At 39.5% G+C, this 24,727-nt stretch overlaps 1 protein-coding gene across 5 annotated transcripts in view; it reads left to right on the forward strand.

Moving 5' to 3' along the window:
- Positions 1 to 24,727, forward strand: part of shroom3 (shroom family member 3) — a 402,329-nt gene that overhangs the window by 231,314 nt on the left and 146,288 nt on the right. Inside the window, exon 1 of one of the 5 annotated variants that reach the window (XM_059646416.1) lies at positions 3,697 to 3,865. The exons of the other annotated variants lie outside the window; for them this stretch is intronic. The gene's annotated coding sequence lies outside the window, so the exon portion shown is untranslated. Of the gene's footprint in view, positions 1 to 3,696; positions 3,866 to 24,727 lie in introns of those variants that run through there. 5 annotated transcript variants of the gene reach the window in all.

The following is a 24,727-nucleotide window of genomic DNA, read 5'->3' on the forward strand; positions in this document are numbered from 1 at the left end:
GCCACATGTCATTATGGTTAAAATAAAGAAGTAAAAATGAACTTCATGTATACTCATGCACTCAAAATATTTAGCCAAATCCATCATTAAAAAGTGGCCCAAATGGTTAGTTGTTAAGGTATGGAAAAGAGATATCACATGATGACTAGTGAAATTAAGTTATTACAAGTCCCTCCTAATATGCCAATTAAAAGATTAATTAAATTACTCCGACTGAAATACATATGATTGAACTTGGTTTACAAGCTTGATTTTTCCCCTTCACAGTTGCAGGCAGGTAGTCAGGAGTATGGGATGTAACTTTGCTGTGTGGCATTCGTGTAATATTTAGTGTGCTCAACACACAACATATGAATGGATTGAAGATGGAATTGCATAATCAGTAGCTAAGGGTTCAATTTAATTGAATGAAACTCTGTGCTTGCATTGGAAGTTTTGACAGAGTATATTACTTCTTGGGGAATACCATGTTCTGTCTGCATTGTACACTGTCTTTTGAAGGCAGGTGTTAAGATCCATCCAATCCCAAAAGACTGTCTATTGCAGAGAAAACACAGTACTGGAGAAACTCAGCCAGCCTGTTAGAATTTGAGAAGAGAGAAACAAAGCTAACTTTTCAAGTCTAATGTCACTCCTCTTCAAAACTCAGTCGATGCTGCCAGAACTGCTGAGTTTCTTGAGCATGTTTTTATTTCAGATCTCCAGCATCCATAGCGCTTACTTTTGTTTGTCTTTTGCAATAGCTGCTTTTGATACTATTGTACTTATAATACCTGAGCAAAGATTATATTGTTTATGCGTCAGATACAGTCTTCATACAAAGTCAATATTACCAATAAGTAGATAACATTTTTTTTTCAGTTTTTGAATAGCCAATGCTTGAATGTGTGGGCAACCTTGTCTTTTTTTTGCATTATTTAAAATATTTATATGGTTCCTTGTGAAGCGGTTTAGATAATATTGATTTCATTCTGGTCGCCATATGATCAGGATGCTTTGGAAAGGGTACAGAACAGATTTACCAGGGCATAGCTACAAATTGAGGGGTGATAGATTCAAGACAGATGTCAGAGGCGGTTTCTTTACTCAGAGAGTGGTAAGGGAGTGGAACGCCCTGCCTGCCAATGTAGTTAACTCAGCCACATGAGGGGCATTTAAACAGTCCTTGGATAAGCATATGAATGATGATGGGATAGTGTAGGGGGACGGGCTTAGATTAGTTCACAGGTCGGCGCAACATCGAGGGCCGAAGGGCCTGTTCTGTGCTGTATTGTTCTATGTTCTATGTTGCCTGGCATTTTAGCTATGAAGAAATGGTTGACAGACTGGGTTTGTTTTCACCAGAACGCAAGAGGTTCAGGGGCAACCTAATAGAGGTTTATAAGATTGTGAATGGCATGGATAGCATGGAAAATATGAGGCTTTTTTCCCAGGATGGAGGGGTCAATTACTAGGAGACACAGTTTCAAGGTGTGAGGGGGGCAAGTTTAAAAAACACATGCGAGGGAAGTTTTTCACACAAAGGGTGGTGAGTGCCTGGAACTTGCTGCGAGAGGAGGTGGTGGAAGCAGCCACAAGGGCAGTTTTCAAGAAGCACCCGGACAAATACATGTATAAGAAGGGAATAGAGGGATATGGATCCTGTAAGTGAAGACAGTTTTAGAATGGAAGGACAAAATGTGTCAGCCCAGGTGTGGAGGGCTGAAGGGTCTGTTCCTGTGCTGTACTATTCTTTGTTCTTTTTTCATTGGCAACATCATGGCCTGGGGCAAATTGGACATACGCTTTCTTTTCACCATCAATGAAAATGTATTTTAAAATCCCCTTGCTAAGTCTTTATGTAGGATTTTTAAAAGATTTTGACTTAATTTGAGCAAAGGATTAAAATTTCTTAGGAAAGGATATTTATGTGATGGTTGTTAAAATGAAATAAGACAGGGTCCTGACTTGCATGGTATCTGTATAAGTGCTGGGACCTTTCTCACCCTTCTGAAGTGATTAACCTTGATGATGCCTCAGCAGAACACAATGGATTATTTTTGAGAGATGCTTAGACAAACTAATTACCAAGTCCCTGCTTGCAAACCCATTCATTCTCTGTATCCATAATAAGGAAGCAGTTCAGTTTCTATTTGGATGATTTCAGCCAAACTTGTATTTGTTTCTCTACATTGTTCACAGTATTAGGTTTTATCCGTCCACTTTGGGTTTTTTTTTTCTCTCAGTTGCCATTGAATTATCATGAAGCTGTGCAAGTTTCCTATGGCCCAGCAACTCAGAGATGAGAGATTTCCTTTTGGAGTGAGTGAAGGTTTCACATAATTGATTGATGGGGAAATAGTTCTTGGTGCATAGATTGGTTGATTCGCGATCCTAAAAATCAAACTTCTCTGCAAGAGTTTTCACAACTAAGTGCTGCATTCTAGTAAATTATTGAAGTTTAATTTTCTCTGATTAAAAAATAGATGTCTCTTTTGAAAATGGTGGATAAAACAGGTTTGCATTTTCACTGGTCCCCTTGTCCTCTGTTCAAACAGTCAATGACCATCTGTAGGCCTCAGCATTTCAGGTCATGAGAATCTTTGATTCTGAGAGGCATTCTAGCCAGGCCCAAACTTGATCACACCCAACCTCCCTAGAAGTGGGTGTCTAATAGGGATCATTGGATGGCATTTGAGACATGGGCCCAAAGCTGTTTTACACCACTACCAACCTGGGAACCCTGCCACAGATTGCAGTGACTTACTGCCAAAGCCTCAGCTGTCTTTTATTGAATAAAGTATTTTAAATTCATCTCGTCATATGCCTTGCTTTTCTGCCCTCCAATGATGTTGAAGTATATAACATACTGAGTGCAATTGGAATAGAATCAGTCCACACAGAACCAGGCTATTTGGCCCTTTGTGCTGTGTTGGCCCTTTGAAAAAGCTATCCTTTTGGTGCTAGATCCCTGCTATTTCTGCATAGCTCTGCAACTCCACTTCTTCCAAATAAATATCAAATAAATATTCAATCTGCGTCTGCCACCCTTTCAGGTGATGTATTCCACATCGTTGCATTCAAAGTATAGTTTATGATACATGAAGTGCAGTTTGTATGCCTCTTCGCCGTGTGATTTTATTTCTAACTGGAGAAAGACAGTGACTGAAAAATTATTTGAGCAGAGGCGTGACTGTTGGTCATAAGATGCAACTAATTTCAGCTTCAGAAATGTTCCTGTGTCATGTCTATGTTAATTGGTGAACATTCCTTGCGTTTCTGTGCAGAACATGAACTTACTCCCACTGCACCTCCCTTAGTTACACACACCAGCAAAGAGAGGAACAGGTAGTGCTTATAGGTTGATGTGTGAAGGGGTGGAGTCTTACTGCAGTGGAAAGAAAGCTTAAAAAATGTTCTGGTGTTTTTACCAAGTCTTAAGAAGTGATTTAAATTAAACCTTTTCCTTAAACAGCCTGAAACCATTACATTAATTACTTTATTTTGGCAGTGTGTGGGTGTTTTGCTAAATTCCCTGGGTGTCAGGTGTTATTTTGTTTCACACAGAAACTGGCAGTCAGTACATCAGAGCACGCTGACTTCATAGTTTCAGGTTAAGTTGGTTTTGATTGGTTTGCAGGAGGAAAGTAATTTGAGCCTCCTTTCTATTTGTCTGTTGGACACTTCCTTCTGCAAGGTGCCCTCGTTGAGATCAGTTGAGTCTTGCTTGCTTTAGGGAAGTCATTCTCATGTTGAAACGTAGTATTAACGCAGGCTCTTAAACTCCTTTGTTGGTTAATTATTGTTGGGAAGCCTGTGGTACTGGTCTCCATGGAAGAGGTACATCTCCCTGCGTTTACTTGCTGATTTGTGTGCCATGCCTGAGGTATGTGCTCAACTGCATTTTTTTTTGTTTTCTGCAACAAATACGCAGGAGGAACATTGATGCAAAGACCAGCGCTGACTAGTTCACTGTTTAGAATTCGATTTAGCCAGATTGCTTTATATTTTATCTTGCAAGTACTATCCAACTTTTCATATATTTATGAAAATTGCTTTCCCTTTGGTCAGCCATATTCACAAGAAACTATTTGAGTTCTCTTAAAGTAGAGTCGTTTTTTATTATAAGTTGATTTGTTTACTATTTTCTTTGCCAATGAGTCGTTACTTGTAGATAGAAGGAAAGAGCAGGCAATCACGTATAGTTCTATTGAAAGCTCTAACTATCCTGTTACTCAGTACATGAGAACAGCCTGGAGTGACTCCTCCGATGTTTCACACTATGCTTAGCAAGGCTTTCGATGTACTTTGCCCAAAAGGCCAGAAAGTAACAAATTCTTCAGGCCACAACTACAGCAAAAACAAAGTATCTTGTTTGCACATTATGGCAGGAACGTTTGAAGCTCTTCTGATGTTGGGAAGCTTTTAATACTGTACTTAGTGTTAGAATTGTGTAGCACAGAATGAGATCATTTGGACCATTAAGCATCTTCTGGCTCTTTAGAAGAGCTATCAAATTAGTCCCAGTTCCTTGCATTATCCTCAAAGTCACGCAAGCATTATCTTTTAAGATTGAACTTTGGTGCACACTAAGAATTTGCGAAGGGATATGGACAAGTTCGGTGAGTGGGAAGAATATGACAGATGGAACACAGTGTGGCAAAATGTGAAGTTGCCCATTTTATACGAAAAAATTTTTAAAAAAATTCACATGGTGTGAGTTTGGGAAATGCCTGCAACAAGATGAACTTCGGACATGAATCATAGAAATGTCACATATTGGAATTCGGAAGGCTCATGATCATTTAGCTTTTGTTGCAAAGTGGTAGACGTGTAGGAATAAATAAATACTATGACAATTATTCAGGATATTGATGAGGCCACAGCAGAAACTGCACACATGGGCCTGGGCTCCAAAGCCAAGGAAAGATGTACTTACGCTAAAGAGAGTGCAACAGAAGTTCACTACATTCCTTCCAACATAAGGCTGATTTGAGTTACTCTGTATTCCCTGGAATTTAGGTGAATGAGAGTTGATCTATTTGAAATGCAGTGTATAACATTCTTCAGAGTATTGGTCGGTTAGAAACTGAGAGAATGTTTCCCCAGTTAAGAAACCTGTAGTTTTGGCCTGGATTTTGGAAGAACTGTAGAGGCAAGAACGAAAGCAGGTGAGTCTACACTTCTCCACTGCTGCCAACTTGTCAGTTTGTTGGCATGTTCCCACCTTGACCACTTTGAAGAATCTGATTATGGGCTGGGGAGGGGTCGGTGGGGTTGGTAACTGCTACTCATCTGCAAGTGCGAGCAATCAATTCTATATCTGAAAGGACCCACCATGGTCACCGTGCAGACACCCAATGGAATTTTCCAGTCAACAATTGGGACTGTAGGAATATGGGGTAGTTTGGGAAGGTGGCGAGTTGAAATAGAGCGGCAGTTGTGATCTTGTTAACAGATGGTGCAGGTTTACATGGCCTGTTCCAGTTCTTATTCACTATCATCTTGCAATCAGGTGATTATCCAATTCTTCTTTGAATCTACTGTCATCGCTCTCTCAGCGCATTCCAGATCATAGCGACTCTCTAAACAAAATAATTGTCTCATCCACCCCTCCACATGTTCTGCCATCTACTGCCCACCACATCGGCTGCACCTGTTTTACCTTTGACTTAAGTCTGTATTCTTTGTTTTTCAACCCTTCTGCCAGTGCAAATAGTTCCTGCTTGCTAACTTTCCTGGCCTCCACACAAAGTGAAACCTTTAATCCCTGATATCATTTTAATAAATGTCCTCTGCAGCCTTTCCACACCCCTGATATCCTTCTTTTTAAGTGTGGTGCATTAATCAGACTCATTAATCCTGCTGAGGCTTAACCAGAAATTGATAAATATGTAGCAAAATTCTGTACTTAATATAGTTTCACAATTCACTCCCCACTCCCTCGACCAAAAAAAAATCTGTGATCAGTTGACCTGGTGGATTAATGCCCCATTTTAATCCAGCAAAAAACTCTGTCCATCATTCAGCATGGAAGATTTTGTGATTTCAGTGGACATACATACAGTTATTTTCATTTTTAATCTAATGTTTCAGTGTATGGACTCACTCAGATGAAACAGTTTGAGTTATCCTCTCTTAAGACTCTTTGCAGGGCCTACAATTTCAGAAGTTATAAACACAGAAAGAGAATGAAAATAGTACAAGGCATCATTTCTTTGTATTGCATTCAGTCTTAATTTAGAGTAATTTTAGGAATGTTGTTGTTATATTGAGGTCATCTAAACTATCCAAGTTTGTTCTTTGATGTCCTGTGTGACTATGTTTACTGCTTTATAGTTAATGGTGTCCCCACTAAAATTAGCACTTTCTCAACAAATTATTATTTCCAGAAGCAAAATGTTTAGCAACAGAACAACAGTATCATTTTATTATAATTTCAACAATGCAAACAATTGCAAGTACATTAGTGTTGGGAATTTGCAGTTAAAAATGGGAATTCAACTTTGCCTTGAAGGATCGTCACCGAGGTCCAGTTAAGTCCCAAATATTAATGAGTCCATCAACAGATGGAATTCTTATGAGGTTGCTCCAGTGGCAACTAACAAAAAGTGCTGTTACTTAGACTCTCCCTCACCCATTTAATCTGCAACGCAAATTGTCAGAATACGAAAAAGCAAAGACAAGTAAAATTGAATTGAGTGAAGAAAATAAAATCAAGAAAGAAAATGTAAATAAAAGTAATTTTAGCTGTGGGAATCATGGTCCTCCAGTCTACACTGGACATCAGTCAGGAGTGTGACAACAGCAGATGTCAATCCTAGCGTGGCCCACAGACGTTAAAAGTCTCTGAATATTTTCTAACCTGGGACAATTTATGGCAATGGAAAACTGGTCTCTGTTTACAAAATAGAGGAATGGGTTAGACTAGTTAAAAATTAATTGCATCAGTTGAAACAATCATGCCACTGTATTCCCCAAAGGATATCCACTGTGATTTCACCATCATTTCAACTCAAATGTGAGCTTTCATTCAGTTCATTGCCTTCCTATCCTCCTTTAATCCCTCTCTCCATATCATCATTAGGGCAGCACGGTGGCTCAGTGGTTAGCACTGCAGCCTCAGAGCACCGGGACCCGGGTTCAGTTCCAGCCTCAGGCAACTGTCTGTGTGGAGTTTGCACATTCTCCCTGTGTCTGCGTGGGTTTCCTCTGGGTGCTCTGGTTTCCTCCCACAGTCCAAAGATGTGCAGGCTAGGTGGATCGGCCATGCTAAATTGCCCGTAGTGTTCAGGGGTGTGTGGCTTATAGGGGGATGGGTTTGAGTGGGATGCTTCAAGGGGCAGTGTGGATTTTTTGGGCCGAAGGGCCTGTTTCCACACTGTAGGGAATCTAATCTAATCTCTTCTCCCTCGTTCATAACCTTCTCATTTCACCTGGTCTTTCTACTCCTAATGTGTTAATCTCTGATGAAGCCATTTCTGATCATTACCTTGCATCTTTCTCCGCTCACATCCACATCTCCCTCCAAATCCACCTTCCTCTGTGCACCACCCTGGGAACAAAAACTCTGTCAATTCATTTACAGCCACCTTGTTGAAATCCCAATTATCTAATCTTTGATCCCCTTTCACCATAATATTTCTGCTGCTACTGATTTGTTTTAGCACACTCACATCTCCAACTTTGATGTCCTAGTCCCCAGTAAAAACATCATTCACTATTGACAGAGATAACGCAGTGTGGAGCTGGAGGAACATGACAGACCAGGCAGCATCAGAGGAACAGGAAAGTTGATGTTTTGGGTCGGGACCCTTCTTCATTTTCTGAAGAAGATCCCACCCTGAAATATCAACTTTCTTGCATCTCTGATGCTGCGCAGTCTGCCGTGTTCCCCCAGCTCCACATTGTGTTGTCTCTGACTCCAGCATCAGCAGTTCTTGCTATCATTCAGTGTTGCCCTGGCATGACCATCAGTGCTATTCACTTAAAGAATGCAGATGTGACTGGGTATGATGGACAACTGGTTTAGTTATCCACTGCCGGAAACACACACAACACAATCAGTTCAAATGTCAAATTTGCCCAGTATGGGTCTAGGCCCGAAACGTCAGCTTTCCTGCTCCTCTGATGCTGCTCGGCCTGCTGTGTTCATCCAGCTCTACACCTTGTTATCTCAGATTCTCCAGTATCAGCAGTTCCTACTATCTCTTCCAGCCAACCCTGTTACCTTTTCTCTACTGCAGCGCATTTTATTAAACCTCTGCCTCCTCCAGCCTCACCTCCAACAACCAGTGCTAGGAGTATATTTACTGCTTTATTCCTAAATTGAGAGTATCCTGTCAACTACCTCTGCCACCGTCCTTCCATCCTCTATCCCTGCATGCACCCCCTCCTCGCCATACAGAGCTTGCATTTTCTCTAGCTCTCTGCTGTCAATCTCAATGCCCTCCCCAAGTTCAACTTGCCCATGAGAGCCAAGCCCAGCTTTCTTGGGACTTGAACCCAAATGTCCTGGTCTAGAGGCAGGGACACTACCCCTGCACAAGAGTCTCATCACCACAATGAACTATTAACCATCTGGTCCTGCTAAGGTATTTGTGTGAGCGCATGGCTGTGAAGCAGTCTGGAAACTAGCATAGAGACCTTGTTCTGTATCAAATATGATTCATGAGAGACATGCAAAATAATTTAAAGGTACCACAGGTTGAAGAATTTGATGTGCACAACAACAAATTTTGCAGAGAATGTTAGACCAGGCTCCCTTCCTGATTCTGGGGTTACTTTTTATTGTTATCATTTTATCCTGTTAGGGTGTTTTCCCTCTCGACTTCAAATCCAGCATCATGTCTCCTGAAAAAGAATCACCCCTTAATCCTTCTTTTCTTTCAAAAAACTGCCCAGTCTTCAACCCCTTTGTGTTCCAAAGGCCTTGAACATCATATTACCTCCCAAATCTCTGCTCATCCATCCCAGAGATTCACAATGGAATTTCTCCATCAGGTTTCTATTCCTACAATGGTTCTTATCAAGGTCACAAATGGCAGACAAAGTGAGGTACGTCTTTCCATCATTCCTAAACCTAATTGTGGCATCCTTTTCCAACCTTATTTATCCATTTGTAGCCCAAAACATTCAAGGACAATGAATCCAGACTTTTTTAAATTAATCTATTCAGACATATTATGACACATCTCTGTAGCAAGTGGGACTTGAACCCCGGATGTCCTGGTCTAGAGGCAGGGACACTGCCACTGCACCACAAGAGTCTCATCAGCACACTGAAAAGATTGGGAAATGAACTGGAAAGGAGTAAGAATAAGAATGAGTGAATTCAGTGTCAAATTGGGCTCAAAAGGAGAAACAAAGAAACGGAAAGAAACAATGGATTAAAACAGGAAAAGAAAAGACTCATAATGATTTATTTTTAGGTGAGAGGTTAATTAGCAGTCATTAACCATTATCCCTTGGTTTAGAATCATAGAATCCTTACAGTATGGTAGCAGGCCATCCAGCCCATCGAATCCACACCGACCCCTCCAAAGAGCTTCCCACCCACACCCAGAGCCAGTCCCCTACCCTATTCCTGTAGCCTTGCATTTCCCAGCACTAATCCACCTAATCTGCACATCTTTGGACTGTGGGAGGAAACAGGAATGTCCGGAAGAAACTCACACAGGCATAGGGAGAAATGTTCAGTCTCCACTCAAAGTTGTTGCAGGGTGGAATTGAACCTGGGTCACTAGCACTGTGAGGCAGCAGTGCTAACTACTGAGCCACTGTGCCAGTCTAATTTATGCAATTAATTGTGCAAATTTGTTTTCTGTGGTGAATTTAATGGGCAATTGTTTTGTGCAAATGAAACTGGTAGGAAAGCTAAGTGAGAGAAGACATTTTCAGAAAGCTAATGGTGGAATGTTCTAAACAACCAGTAACCTCCAGTGGTTCTCATTTCATGAGATGTCTTCCTTGCCTCATGTCGCTGGTCAATTAGCATGCTTATAATTACAAGTGTCATTTATTCACTTTTTTCTCAGCAAATGTTGGCCCCTTCTATGTATAGCCAACCGACTCTCAGGTTGAAAATATAAGGGCAGCAACTTGGTAATATCTCTTCTGAATTTCGAAATTCAGTCATAAATTTTTCCAGTTTTAAGCCAAAGAAATACCCTTTCAAAACAGCAGTCTCACAAAGTAAGTTGGCAAATTCTAATTATGAAAGTGAGTTTTTAACATGCTACTTTGTTGCAGGGTCACATATTATTCTTTGTGAGGCTTTTCATTTGGCAAGGGATTGGAGACAGCAAGGTTCAAATTCTCACAGAAGGAATTTCTATAAAGTGTCATCCAGGGAATTGTATCATACTTTAATAAGAGGCCAGGGTGTAGCTCAGTGCGGGTAAATTGTCTTGGAAACAGGGTGCACAGCAGTGAAACTTCAACTTGAGGCATGTGAAGAATGCTACTGGCATGCTTGAGTGGAGGACTTCAGAGCAGATCCCCTTGAACAAAGCTCACTACCATCTGTTGTTATCTGTATAACCTCATGGCAACAGCCTTTCTGGAATGAGTTCATTTTGAGCAAAGTTACTTAGAATAGACAGCAGATGACTGGAGCATTCAGCATCACTGTAACGCATTTAAAAAAAGCAAGCTTAAATCTAATAGGAAAGCCAGAGCAACACTGCCTATACTTTCCCCCTGCATTGTGCACACCCCTCTTGAATACATGCTGGAGTATACAGAGATTTTTGTTTGCTGGCTGTTGGTATCCAGTCTTTCTATATCTTTGACGCTGGACTTTCACGGGCTCTTTGTTCCTCAAAGGAGAAGCCAATCTTGTTATTCAGCACCACAAATGTACATTAGTTGCATGGCTGTGTAGAAAGAGAAGGAATGTGGAAGTACCTCTTTCAAAGAGCTGGAACAGTCTCATTGCCCAAATGGCCTCAGTCTGAACTACAGCATTCTTTAATTCTGCAAATACACATAATGTTGAGAGCCCTTGACTAGCTTTCACTGTTTTTATTCTTCTCCCAAATGTAGAAACACAGGCCGGTTGTCATATCTGAACCAGTTGCCTTGCTAACAGCTAAATGAGTCAATGTCAGCACAGTGAGGAGTTCTGAAGCAGGTTCGGTTCCTGAAATAAGATCCGGTGAAAAGTACCCTATGCCAGGCATTATATCGGTCTTTGCTGCAAATTCACATGCCTGCAAGCACTGTACCCCAGTGGGTGTGAGCTGTCACAGAGAAAGCTTTTTATCCCTTCAATTTCTATTATGACTCATAATTATTTCTTGCTAGGCTTGGCAAATTGTCTTATCAGGAAAAAATAGCCCTTTGATAAATGTGAAAGTTGCCATGAAAGACTTTACTTCAAGTCGACCAAATGTACTGCCACAAAGACAGATTTTAGGAGTAGATATTAGAATTAAAAGCTCTCCTGCTGCTACTCTTTAAAGATTCTTTTGGCCGGACTTAGTTTTTGAGAGAAGAAAGCACTGAATAATAGAAATAATCAAATGTAATAATGAGCCCATGTTAAATGAGCTTTAAAGAGTTGATTGTGTCAGTGGAAATATAGATTATATAATCGTGTCTCCACTTGCACACACATATGAACTTTACCTCTGCCATCTGCTGAGCCCTATCTCAAGATTTAACATGCCAGTGCTTCACTAAGCTATGGACGCTGGAACCATATTTCAGATGCGAGACATTAAATTAAAGTGCCTTCTCTGCACACAAATGATTCTATGGCACTGAATCAATAAAGAGAAGGAAAGTTATCCGTCTCCAATGCCTTGGTTAGTATTTTGCCATCAATCAGTATAGCTAAACTAGATTATGTGGCCATTATCACATTTCCTGCAGTGACATCACTTTGTAATTACTTAATTGCCTGTAAAGAGCTTTGTTACAGACTGAAATTATGAAAGATGCTATATAAATGCATGTTCTGCCTTTCTTAATTGCTTAAATGCAGAATAATAACTCCCGTAGTGTCAGATGGTGAACAATGAATCCAGAATAAATAAGGGAATTCTTCTCCCCGATGCCTTCAGCCATAAATTTAAGATACAAATGCTACTATTTTACATTTAATGATACGAAAAGTTCAGGAAGCAGCCAGGGTAATGGGATTAGGTGGGTTGTCCGTGTGGGAGAAATCTCCTTGACAGATGTTACAGCCCAAGAACCCCCAAGAACCCTCCTCCTGTGCTGTAACACACTCAGGTTTGGTTTTATTGCAGTTACACCTCATCAATCTGTCATGTTCATCCAACAACCTTAATATTCACTTGAGACTTCTGCAGAATACAAGTGTCCAGTTAGTATTAACTCGCATAAATTTAGAATCTGGTCAATTAACATGAGTAATTTGTGTTCAACCTGTCCTGATTAGAGACATGATACTTGAAATTAGATAGTGCAGCACTCATAACCATGACAGTCAGATATTGTCCATTGATGAGTTTTGCTTTTATCTCACTCAGCCACAAACATTGTGTGTGTGAGAGAGAGAAAGAAAGAAATACTCAAGAAAAACTGAATGTCAGCATTGTACAAACAAGAAAACAACGCCTTAATGAGAGAAAATAAGGGACAACCATTGATCAGCATGAGATGGTGCTTAATGGAAAGAAAGATGAGGGAGCAATAACTGAAACCTGGATTATCAGATGAAATGATTCTATGAGGAAATCTTTGGAGTAGCTTTTTTGCCAAGGCAGACCCTAGTTTGAATTAAATGGTTGCTGACAAGAGTGGTGGGTGTGTGGAATGCGCTGCCGGCAGTGGTAGTGTAGTCAGATACATTAAGGACATTTAAGCGACTCTTGAATCAGCACATGGATGATAGTATAATGTAGGTAACGCAGGGTAGTTTGATCTTAGTAGGATAATAGGTCAGCACAACATCATGGGCCGAAAGGCCTGTATTGTGCTGTACTGTTCTATAAGACTTTGTAATTGCATACCTGCGCCTCTGCTGATTTGTGTTACACAATATTGTATTATTTTTTAATAGTGGTTAATGATACTTGTGAAATCTCCATAGGAAAACAATGAAATCATTCAGTTCCTAAAGTCTGTTCTTTTGTTCAGCTAAACTGTGGCTGATTTGTATCTCAACTCCATTTCTTCCCCTTTAGTCTCATAATCATGGAAAACTTTAACTTGCATGGGATTAATTACCAAATTTTAATTCCTGAATGAGCTCGCTCTAATTTTAACCATTATCTCCCTTTGATCTGTATTTCCCTACCAGAGGAAATAGATTCTCTGGGTTTACCCTACCAGATCCTTTTGCAGATTCTAAACACCTCAAAGTGGCCATTTTTCAAGGCTCTAAACACAAGGGACTATAAACCAAATTTATGGAATATGTTCTCATAATTTGGTTTTGTTCTTCTCAATCTGTGTAGTTCATCCTGCAATATATCTCTCCTGCGGTCTAGTGCCCAAACTGAACATGATGCTCCAGCTATGGTCTTGTATCCAACTAGAGCAATACTGTTTCATTTTTAAATTTCAAGTGACTTTGAATTAAAAACAAATTCATTAGCTCTTTTGATGAATTGTTCTGCCTGTGCACTGGCTTTCAGCAAATTTCCATGAATGGACACATAAATCCCTTGAGTTCTTCATGTTTCTTACTTGCTGCCTGTTAAGAAAATATTCCAAATCATCTCTTGCAGATCCTCATGCTTCTGCTCCCCCAGATTGATCATTAATTGCCACAGTTTTGCCCACTTACTTAGCCTTCCTGTGTGCCTTTGTAAAGTCTTGCCCCTGTTCACACTCAGCACCATGTTTCCCAACTTGGTGTTAATAACAACTGTGGGGACATAACTCACTATTCAGTCATCCACTTATATTACTGTATATGGTAAGTGTTTCAAGCCCCGGTACTAATTCTTGGGTTGTACCACTTGACATATTATGCCAAGCAGAGAGCAAGTTCTTTATCCTGCTTTCTCTCTCTTCCACCTTCATTTCTCCACGCACTTTTAATTTTGTCAACTTTATCAACCTCTTATGCAAAACCTTCTAGAAACCCATATAAACAACACCCATAGGCACTAACTATCCAGCATGCTAGCGGCTTTCCCAAAGAAGTTTTGAGTACAAAAGGAATTTTGACTTGTTTTTGGAACTTGTCATGCTATAAGTAACATTTGTGACCCTATTTAGTCAAAAGTGACATTCACAGCTAATGTAAACACACTGGTTTTTTTTCCCTCTGCAAAGTGCTGGTCAAATTTATGCAGCACATCACCTGGAAGAATTAGTGAATTTATTAAATTGTGCTAATATTTGTAACCAATCTCTGAATCCCAAGTTGTTTATTATTCTTTCAATAAAGCCAACATTTGTTGCCCATTCCTAATTGACCTTAAAATGAACAGCATGCTTGGCCATTTTGGTGGGAAGTGAAGAGTCAACTATATTGCCATAGGTTTGAAGTCAAATGTAGGTCGGGCCAGGTCAGGCTTTTAGGTTCGTCACCTAAAGGATTTTGTGACCTATGTCAGAAATGCAATTGCAATGAGAACATCCATTATCAATCACTCGACTGAGCAGCCATTTTGTTTTCTGACCATATGTGTTTTCCTCAAGGTCAATGTTGTTCCAGTCTGCCTTGAAATGACGAATATGCAACTGTTTAAATTATGCCGAAAGGAATAGCAGGTGGAATTTTACCAAATTAACTCTGAATGGAGTCATAGAGTCATTTGCAGCACAGACTCATGGGCGAAAAAAAATCCAGCCGTCATGGTTTAATCCAGGCATATCCAGCATATTGGGGAGTGAAGTAAAAGGATTTCTGACTATTTGGAAGCCCTCAAAACCAAAACCTTGTCTTAGGGGAGATGGTGACGTAGTAAATAGCGTCAGTGGAGTAGTAATCCAGTGGTCTGGACTAACACTTCGAGAAGATAGGTTCACATCCCACCACAGCAGCTGATGGAACTTAAATTCAAAAATAAATCTGATTTTTTTTTACAAAGCTGGTCTCTGTAATGATTATCTTGAAAACATCATCAATTGTTGTAAAAACCCATCTGGTTCTCTATGTCCTTTAGGAGACGAACCTAAAAGCCTGACCTGGCCCGACCTACATTTGACTTCAAACCTATGGCAATATGGTTGACTCTTCACTTCCCACTGAAATGGCCAAGCATGCTGTTCATTTTAAGGTCAATTAGGAATGGGCAACAAATGTTGGCTTTATTGAAAGAATAATAAACAACTTGGGATTCAGAGATTGGTTACAAATATTAGTAAAATTTAATAAATTCACTAATTCTTCCAGGTGATGTGCTGCATAAATTTGAATTGGCAGATGGGCCACAATAACAAAGAACGTTTAGACCACTTATAGCTATTTGTCACCTCGGCCCAGTAGGTAAATAGGTGCACCTTGTTGGTGTGATGTCTTTTTTGATCTCCTTGAGATCAAGGCTTCAGGATATGCAGCTGGAATTTTCCAAGAAATAGTATAAAATTCTGTTTTCAGTGGTGACTGTGGCAGCAGATCTGTCTAATAGTTATTGTATCCTTGAAACTATCTAAATGGGACTTCAGACACAAGTCATGAATCAAGTATTATCAACCATATAATTGACATAAACCAAATACAAAAGATCATATGCCCTGACAATGCACACTGACTTAAGAGGGTTAATGCATGCATGACTGAATTATGATCTGGTAATATCTGGTTACCCCATTGCCATAAAGGTTAACATTTTGTGCAGTATTTCATGCACATTGTAGTTTTAATCTTTGGGATGCTTTGACAACTTAAATGCCCCTTATGTCAGTGTATCTTACAGAAATGAGGCATTTAATAGACAAACACGACCTGAGTAGTGCTGTTTTCATGGCATTACCCATCTATATTTTTCACTATCAAATTGCTCCCCACTGCTTTCTAAAGCTATTGAGTCCTTGCACATTTCATAGGTAATCTTCATTATGTTGCTGAGTAACCGTTCTTCATGAGCATACCTAGACAGCAAATATTGGCCGAATCTTCTATCTCTGGAGGAGATGGAATCCCCACTGTTTTTTTTTTGTCTGGCATCCACTGAAGTAGTCACTGCACATCAAGGCAAGGAAAGGTCCAGCCGATACTTGGACTATGTCTGTTCTTGGTTCTTTCTTAAGTCGTGGTTAAATGAAAGCTATCCCCAGCTCTATCAATTTCCCTTCCCTGTTTGCTGTGATTCCGTCTTACAGCAAGAATATTGTGGGAAGTAATCACAAAAGGTAGCTGTAAAAGAACAGGAAATTGAAGAGCAACAGGAAGAAGAAATAATTCAAGGGAGAAGAGTAACACGACTAGAGAGACATTTCTTTATAAAAGGAAAGATAAAAATGTATTTGATGAAGCGAGCACAAAGGTCACCTACTTCTACCTCTGTAGCATTGACAATCTGCCACCCCGGACTCCGTTCACTCGCTGCTGAAATTCTCGGCTATGCTGTTGTTAGAACCATGCTAGTTATTTCAGTGCATTCATTGCCAGCATCCTGTCTTCCACTCTTAACAGTCTTAAGATCATTAAAGCTTTGCTGCCCATGTCTCAAACTGCACCAGATTCCACCCATCAATAACCCAGATGTCTTCTGATTTATATGAGCTTCCAATTGGCTCAAACTGAAATTCAAATTTGCTTCATTGGAAGTTCTCTATTCACAAGCCTTTCCTATCTCTGTAACGGTGTTTTGTCTTAATCCTTCTAACAACATTGCATTTCTGCAACTTTGGCCATTTATATTTTCTCCATTCCCTTCATTCAGTCATCGTGATTCCAGTTCTGGAAATTTGTCTCAAAGGGGATCCCCCCCTGCTGAAGACACTTCTTCAAACCTGTCTCTACTGTGAAGTATTTCATCATTTGTCTCAATATTTTCTTTTATTTGGCGACAACCTTTCTCTCATTATAATCCACGAAGTCTCTTGGGACATTTCCCTTTCTTAAAGCCACATAGAAATGAAATTTTCTGCCCATATTGCTCATAAACAGAAATGAAGAACATTTTTACTGATATACTATGCCTTAGAGAAATTGGACAGAATGAGTCTGTTGCATTGCGCCAGCACGAAACAGTGGGAGACCATTTGAATCAGGCTATTTTAGTAAAAAATGCAGATGAATGTAAATAGTTGTGTACAAACCTTCAACAAGAGATCATAGGATGGCAGTCAGGGCTGAAGCTTGCTGGTCTTTTGCCCTCTGCAAATTGCACCTCCCCACTCCTTTTGGAAGGTGCTGAGCTAAGGAGGTGAAGTTCAGCTATGGCTGAAATCAATGAAGCATGCAAGAAAAAACTGCAGAGGCTTGTCTGCAGTTATCACGGAGAGAAATTTATGCTGCTGTATCTCTGACAATGAACCTTTATTAAAGCCATGTAGCAAGTTTACCTTTTGGGTAATGAATTAAAAACTTAAAGTGTTGAAAATCAAATTAATACCAAATTAAATCTTCCTTCCCCATCAATGTAGATTTGAAGTCATTAAAATCATTCCAATTATGAGGGAGTTTTTCTTTGCAACGTTAAAATTGCACTCAATAAAAGACAAGTGAGGACAAGTACATGTAGGTGGTTTCTAGTAATGGTGTGTGGAAGACTACAATTTTGCACAAGCAAAAAATTGCAAAATCTTTTTTTTGTGTGTGATTTTACCTGTAGAACATTAAATTATACCCCTTTCTGAAGGCAGATATTTTGAAAATTCAAAAAAAAGACATGTTGTGCAATTAAATTCAGTTCACAATGTGCAGAATTTGAGAGGCAGTCTTTAATTTCAAACTAGGCAGGTATGCCAAGGGGACTGCAAAGAATGTTTGCATTACAGAAAGTAACTGTACCCGAGGGACCATTAATGTAGAGGGCACTACAAGAAGCAGACATGCTAACAGGGAAAAAGTAGCTTTACTGTGAAGCTTTTAATAGCATTCCATTTCTTACCTTCAGTATTTGGAATGTTATTTATTTTGTTATTATTTAGTTTGCAAGAGGCAAAGATAAAAGTGATAAAAATCAGTAGAGTTGAGCAGTGCGGTACTTGCATTAATCTTCCCTGCTAAGTACATGAGGGTTTTGCACAACATGTTTGCTTGGTAATGGTGCAAGTGAACATTTTCTGACTGAATTATTTAAGTTCAATGAGGCAAAGACTGTGCAGAGTATATTTTGAATTCTTTGAACTACTTGGCTGTGTGATTTCTGATTCAACATCTTCATTAATTTAAAATATTTATATCAAATGGATCATTGAATTGTTTATAGTGCAAGAGATACATTCACATCAGGATTTGCATATCCATGCAGCTGATCTCAGTACAACGCTGTAGCAAGGAGGAGAATACCCAAGTTCACTGCTCGACATTCTCATACCAACCATGCTAAATAGCACATGCATGATTTCTCTGGTGAATGAAAAAAATTTACCCATTTTGATAGTAAAACAAGTGGTAAAATTAATCTTTAATCATCCGCTCCTATTGTTGTATCTCAGATTTTTAAAAAAGCAATCTTATCACTTCTCTTAAAATAATAACTTGCTGTATGATCTGCTGTATAACTCCCTTCCTGTTTTTATGGTGACTATTTATTAGCCATAAAACCATTGGAGGTGAAGAGCGGGTTTAGCACTTTTATTCTCCCTTCCCCCTGCCTAGGCAAAACTAGAACAATTGGCAGCCAATCCACTTGGAGTTGTCTTTATGTGCTGCCTAGTGCCAGGCCAAGGGGTAAATTATCTTTTACCTAGGGGAGCAAAGCAAACATTTCGAGAGGTGAGAGAAGTCAGTAACAATTAACAAGCAAAGCAAAGATTGAACTACAACTCGAGACATGCTCTTTTAAGACTTGTGTGTTGATGTGGAAGGAAATGACCTCACCCACTTGCGTAATAGCAAACAACATTGATGAGAATCTATTAACTTTGTAGAAGCCGCAGTTCTTCACAATGTCCTTGAAAACACTGTAAAATTACATTTGCATGCTGCAGGCACAGTTGAAGTCACCATAAATCTAAATTGTCAGTTTGATCTTTCAAAGCTGGTTGAAAAGAAAAATACCTGTGTAAGCTGATCAGAGCATTTTGCAGCTGTGAAGATGTCTTGCTCTGCACAGGGTCTCTTATCTTCCAGCCTCGAGACTGTCATCTCATAAAATGATTCCCATATCAGCTTTCTGGGAACGGCGGTGTCCACACAGTTACCCACCGGGGGTGAGATTTTCACAATGTCCAAGGAGAGGTGTCACTTACATTTTGTAAATCACAATTCAAAAAGTGCATGCAATGGCAGTTTGCTTCTCACTTGATGGTAGCAATGTATTAATTGTATAAATTAGTAATAGGAATAAACTTCCTCAATTAAGACACTGGGTCATCTTTTCTAGCAGCTTTAAAAAGATATATGTGTTAATGGTTTTGTTCCAGCAAATCTGTATATTTTCTAGAATAAATTTGTTGAACTTTAAATGTTCTGACGATGGAAGGCCTTTGTGTAATTTGCTGGACTTTTAAAGAAGTAAAAGCTGTCTATGGTTGCTGTCTCAATGCAAGCTCAATGACTGTGCATTTATAATATTCAAATATCATAACATAACAAAGGTGTTGCCATGGCACTTCTGCATGACATTATAGACATGCAAATTACACTAACCTCGAACAACTGTTTCTTTCTCAGTGACGATACTCAATTTAAACAAACTTTATTTTGTATTTTGTGTCTAAGAAATATCTCAAAAGTAATTAACTTTGAATGAATTACTTTAGAACAGTGAATGCTGCCGTAAAGGGTATTTGGCAGCCATTTTGTAAACAGTACAATCCCACAAACAGAAATGCAATGAATCAACAATCAGCTTGTTCAAAGTGGTGTTGGGTGAAGTCAAAATAATTCTCGGTACATCAGGGGAGCTCACTGTTTTTCCGTTGCAACCAAACATCATGCTCACTGAGCAGGCAGGCCATCAGTTCAATATTTTATCATGCAGGTCTGGGTTGTCTCTGGAGACCTTTGAGATTTCCTTTGAAGGGGCCAGTTGGTGGTTTATCACCATGAGATATTATGCCTAGTCAGCACACTTCTAAATGGTGATCATGTGCCATTAATTTCCATATATTTCAAAATGCCAATACAAACAGACTTTGGTCTTCCGTTTAGGACTTATCCAGCACTGAGGTTGCTATACTTAGCACAATATTTTCTGAACCTCACACTCACACAGTTCAAACTGGGCTGTAGTCAACCTTCAAATAATATTCACAAAGACTGATTTGCCTTGGCTTTGTGAGTCAGATTTACCAGAGTTGACAGTAGGATGTTACCTATGGGTCTTTTTGTGGACATTCCTTACCTAGTGAGAAGCAAATGAAATTTCAATATGAATATTAGTATAACTATTCGTAAAAATAGCAACACTTACTGTTGTACCACCAACGTTTTATTAACGGAGCCACGTTCATGAGTCCTTGCTAATTCTTCCAGGGTGTTGAGATTAAGACTACCACTCTGGCCGAGATCAGTCAACCTCTCACATATCAGTGGGTGAACTTGGAACTTTCCTGATCTGTGTGCTTACTTATTTGAGCTTTCGAGGGAGACAGAGACCTCCTTTCTTAAAAGTCTGCTCTGAAAAAAGGTGCAACCAGCTCTACAACTACAAATAACATATTTAATAGCAAGCTGTAAGTAGTTCATACCAGTTTCAAGAGATGATCCCAGTTCCCCATCCTGAGTTCTTAGTGTAAGCTGGGCAATGGAGGTGCCTGGAGATAAGATGGCAGCTTTAAGCCTTTTGTTATGCAGATAATACCATTTTTATGCATCCTTTTTGTAAGTTTTTTGGTGCGACAGTCTTCTGCAGGTGGTAATTTTTCTTGGACAGTGCTGTAGCAGCTGCCATTTTCTACATCTAAGGTGCTTCAGGCTGTTTTTGGCAGGGTATAAAAGAGGTGATTCCACAATAGTAGTTTGAATTTGTGAGAAAGTGGCATCCGTATATTGGCCACTGCATCTCCACGGCAAAATTCTTTTCTCTTAACCTGAACATAGAATCATAGTTTCACAAAAATGTAGGCATGTGATTGACGCTGTATAATGTACTATGCAAACTAAAAGGAAAAGTGCCTTTCTCTATAGCCAGAAAGTGCAGCTCTTGAAAGTGGCTGGAGGTAATTAAACAGACTGGTTCGGTTTATGGTGCATTCAGTAATTAACATTAAGACAAGTTTAATGTTAGAACTGTAAAAGTGTAAATGTCATTGCAGCCCTTTGAAGGAGTTGAATGATCCTCTTGAGACTATTCTGAACTCACACCTCTAATAAAAATTATATATTGCTTACCCTATCCTTTGACACCTTACTCCTCCAAGACCACAAACTCTTTCATGCAAAAATCATCCCCCTCCCCCCATCTCCTAATCCCACAAACAGCTACAATCTACAGTTAACTGGCCTAAAATCCTAAATAATGCAAAATCGGCTCATGGGTTTTTTTTGGTTGATATTATTGTTGCTTGCCACAGTGAAAAATCTTTGTGATTGGTTACTGGAGCAGTTTCTGTGCATGATCCTGCCTTGTTCAGTTTAATTGGTACTTGCTCAATGGCAAATTCTAAGCTTCAGGACATTTTTCATAATTAATTTTGATGTGCTGCCAGTAATCTCAGTGATGAGGGGCACTGACTTTAAATAATGAGCAGGCTTTAGTGCAGGCCTGATATAAATTCCTGGGTAAAAGGAATTCTTCTCCAATTATTTCAAATTGAGTGAAATAGCAAAGGCTGTGGCCAGACGTGCTCCATTTGAAGTAGAAAGATAAAATCTTCAGTTTTTTGTGCTTCATGTGAAATATAACTTTATCAATAGAAAATGAATTTTCCTTTGGACCAATAAGTACTAATCTTTTTTTAAAGTTACTGCTAGATTAACGTAAATTCATCAAATAATGCTTTTCAATTGGGTTGAAGCTGACCATTGGAAATGAATGTGGTGTACTCTGCCAAATTTAGGACAATTTAGTTGGACTGGAGCTAAGTATTTGAATAAGTTGGTGTCAATGCCTCTCTGTTCTGTTTTTTTTGTTACTAGGAAATAGACACTGCTCTTTGAATGCCTTTGATTTATTAACTTTCTTTTTTCCCCTTGAATTAACAGCAGCATTGGTTCTGTGCAAAGCAAAGGTTTTATTTTAGGCATGATGCCTGAACCTTCTGTGAAACAAGGTTACTAGTACATGAAATTAGCAATTTCATAGTTTAATTGAAGAGCCCCAATGAAGTGAATTATGCAGTAATTTCCAGTCCTAATTTATGTAATATTTCAAGATAAGGAAATGCTTGAATGTATGGTGGAATGTTCAGTTGTAATTTTCAAAAGAGAACTCTTGCATACTTCAAAAGGAAAATGTATATGACTTCAGTGATGAAATGGTAGAATGAAACTAATTGCGCATTTCTTTAAAGAACTGGAACAGTCACACAGGATAGAGCAAATGGACTCCTTCTATATGTCATTGACTGAATGTTTGTAAGAAACATGTGTTTTCTTATTCTAAGAGTGTGGGACCTAAGTAAATAATTTAAGCGGCAAGCAGGGCAGCATGGTGGCTCAGTGGTTAGCACTGCAGCCTCACAGCACCAGGGACCCAGGTTCGATTCCAGCCTCAGGCACCTGTCTGTGTGGAGTTTGCACGTTCTCCCCGTGTCAGTGTGGGTTTCCTCCGGGTGCTCCGGTTTCCTCCCACAGTCCAAAGATGTGCAGGCTAGGTGGATTGGCCATGCTAAATTGCCCACAGTGTTCAGGGGTGTGTGGGCTACAGGGCGGCTGGGTCTGGGTGCGATATATCAAGGGGCGGTGTGGACTTGTTGGGCCGAAGGGCCTGTTTCCACACTGTAGGGGATCTAATCTAATCTAATCATACCAAAGGATGTTCTGTGGGTTTGAAGGCAGCAAATGTTATTTATGCTTACTCGCTCATGTCAAAATTAATGAGTATTTCATTCACACACTCAAGGGATGGGTACAGTTGAAATTATACTTTTACTGATTGTCATTATCGCAGTCTCTTTTTTGGCAGCCCTGTAGTTTCTTAGATAACTTCAGTGCTTTATTCTTGGAGAGATGGTTGAAGTTTCTTGTTGAATTCCTAGGAAGATTGTTCTTGGGACAATCTAAGTTTTGAGCAAATTAGAGGATCCTTTTTTCTTTTATGATCTCCTGCTTTCAAGTTTTATCTTACCTACTGTAACTGCCTGGATGACAGGCCACAAGTTCAGTGGCTTTCTGATAGAACTTTATAAATAATTTCTAGATGAGTTTAAAAGCAGACAGAAAATATGGTTATCTCATTACATGACTTTTTACAAACTCAAAGTCCGTTTTCAAATAAGGAGTGTGGTAATGTTGATTACATGCCCTGCGTTGTCATTTAGCACTGAGAATTTTAAGCAGTTATTGTCTTTGTGTTTGAATGACTGATTCATTTTGGTGACATAGTCTTTTTTTATTGGGAAATTATTGATTCAAACCTGGAATGTTGTTTTTGATCCATCTTGAGACAAGAATTGATTTTAATCCACAAAAGAAGTCAAGTGACCAGCCGCACCCACCCCCCGCGCCCGCCCCCCCAATGCCATTCCATGGACCACCATCTTTTGGTCTTTTACATCCAGTTTTAAAATTTAAACATTACTTTGAAGTTCAGAATATTTTGGGGCATGATATATAAAGGACATAGAAGGAAATTGTGCTCTCCACAACCTCAGGACTTTTCTAAGTGTTTTATAACCAGTAAAATACTTCTGTAGTGTAGCCATTGTTCTCATGAAAGGATAATGGCTGGCAATTTTGGCATAGCAAGCTCCCACAAACTGCAGCATTACCAGTTTTTTAGTGACATGGAATGTTCTTCGTTGAATGAGCCAAGGGATAGTTTCCATCTGCCTGAGAGGGCAACAGGGTCCTCAGTTTAAGCATTCATCCTTCTCACCCAAAACACAGTATATTTGCTAGTACAGACTTCGCTTCCTGCACTGAAATGTCAGCCTAGGCTTTGTGCTAACATCTCTGATGTGGGCCTTGAACCCACAGTTCTCTGATCCAGGTGACAGGATGAAACTAAAGCAATGCTTTATCATGTCAGCTTTAGGCAAAAGCCTCCGGAATCAACATTTAGCTTTCTTGTTCAGTTTTTTGTTGCCTGTGATATGTTGTTCTATTAAATGCTGTGCTGTTTGGAGAGGCACAGGAGTGATAAGTTTATAATGTTGTCATCTGAGATGTGTCCCAGAGCGAGTAACTGGTTGAACTCGGAAGAAATGGTTGACCACATTTATACTTTGTATATTAACCAGCTGCCTGTCACTATTAGAGTTGGGTAAGGGGAAGGGAGATATGACGTTAGGCAAAAAGCAATCAACCCTACCCTTCACGCTTTCATCCAAAGTTACGATTTTCTACTGCAGTATCTAAATCTTAAGGAAGGATGGCTGCGAAAATGAAAGTAAGTGTGCGCATGTTGCATATATAGAATTTGTACATGCAGCAAAATCTAACAAATCAAATTACAGGACCACTGCTCCCAAACTCAAGTTAGGTGGAACTTCAAGCTAGCTGAGGAGGGCTCTTGCAGGTTTTGCCTATGTGCTGGAGGTGCAAAAAAATGAAAATGCAGTAAAAATGCCTTTATTTCACAACTTGCTCACACCTTAT

This window comes from Stegostoma tigrinum, chromosome 1 (genome assembly GCF_030684315.1).
Source record: "Stegostoma tigrinum isolate sSteTig4 chromosome 1, sSteTig4.hap1, whole genome shotgun sequence".
NCBI classification, from domain to species: Eukaryota; Metazoa; Chordata; class Chondrichthyes; order Orectolobiformes; family Stegostomatidae; genus Stegostoma; species Stegostoma tigrinum.